The 1,570-nt window shown below is 32.5% G+C and overlaps 1 protein-coding gene across 3 annotated transcripts in view; it reads right to left on the bottom strand.

The window, feature by feature from the left end:
- The window catches only part of LOC115241168 (RNA-binding protein Musashi homolog Rbp6), a 45,548-nt gene that overhangs the window by 18,412 nt on the left and 25,566 nt on the right, over positions 1–1,570 (bottom strand). The gene's annotated exons all lie outside the window — the stretch shown is intronic.

Genomic DNA, 1,570 nt, shown 5'->3' with positions numbered 1-1,570 from the left:
AAACTTTTAATTTCAAACTGTGTTCAAAAGTATATGTGTTCGTGTCGGTATATCGTTTCAAATATGAATCTAATGTATAGTATTTAGTATGATTTCAATGTATAGTATATACGAATAATAATTATATATAATTCTCAAAATTTTAAAATTTTTAAATTATTAGAAAAAAAGAACGTATGCTTTCTCTATCAATCGTTCTTTATAAAATGGCAGATCAAATTGTACTGATCGTATGAGGTGACACCTAGCTCATAGCAGAAACTCAAACATGTTACATCACTATGTTGTGCTGCAAGAAAGGTAAACAGAATATTCTCTCAAGCCTCGATAAAAGGGAAGTTCGTTTACTTCGTCTCTCTCTCTCCTATCCCTTCTTCCAGCACACAGTATCGAGAAAGTTTATCTACTTTTTCGTTCATTGCGTGGTACTTTTTATTTGTTACAGACATTTATTATTTATAATCCTTAATCATTATAATAATAGAGCTTTAGAGAATCGTTATATGGCGGCGTTAATACGTATACGCGCGTGCGTGAGTGAGTGAACTCACTCCGTCATTCAGTTCCAGAGCGATCTTTGACGGGCGTTAAGTGTTACGTTACTGAGTACCCATGAGACATTTACAAAACTTTCGTAGTTGCAAATTCTCTCTTCATCGCCTTTTTACGCGTCTTATCGTTGGTAGCTTAATAAATCGTCCGAGCCCTCATCGATCGCCTGATAAATTAATTACTTTCACGAGTGTGTTATTCTTAAGGCGCGTATAGTAGCGCAAGCCGAGGAAAGGAGCAACGTCGGAAGCATGATTCTATACCGTACGAAATCTTACGCATTAAGAAAGAGTGGCGATTGTCGAATAAGACGATTTCGCGTGCAAGAAAACTTGAAGAGATTCTCTCAGCAAGTCGTAAAAATCTCATTTATACGATAACTTTAACTTAAAAAACATGTCTGCTTGAATTTAAGAAATATAAATATTCTAAGTGTGCGATATTAGAGATGATCATTGTATTGCCAGGCATCATCAATCTATAAGTACCATGATGGGACTGTATGCGACCTCAAACAATTTATTTGTTTCACCAGATTATTCCCTCGTTTTGCTACATTAATATATCTGAAATTATTGTAGATTTTTTCATATAATTTTTCTTTTAAATTGAAAAATGATGTAGAAGTTATTTATAAATTGATTTTCGATTTTAATAAATTTATTTCGAATTTAATTAAAAAAGGACGTTGCAGAATTTGTTATATATTAAATATTGGTATATTATAATTTTTCACCATGGGACTTAGAGATTAATAAACATATTAGAGAAATTCCTGTTTACTTCGAAATCAATATTAAATCTCTCTCATTTTTATTCCTAATCCCTAATTGACGTTTTAATTCAATCCCAAGCATAACCCGCGAGTCAATCGGCTTCAAAACTGCGCCATATATTGCTCTCACAAACGTTGTATTATCTTGGACGGTATATTTCCTTATATTTTTTGAACGTTGTCCAATTGCTTTTTAATTTCATAATATTTTATTCATAGCGATGTTCTTCAAGTAATCTTGCG

Source organism: Formica exsecta, unplaced genomic scaffold, assembly GCF_003651465.1.
Source record: "Formica exsecta isolate Colony F162 unplaced genomic scaffold, ASM365146v1 scaffold47, whole genome shotgun sequence".
NCBI lineage: Eukaryota > Metazoa > Arthropoda > Insecta > Hymenoptera > Formicidae > Formica > Formica exsecta.
The sequence above is the reverse complement of the archived record's forward strand: the minus strand, read 5'-3'. Positions and strand labels throughout refer to the sequence as shown.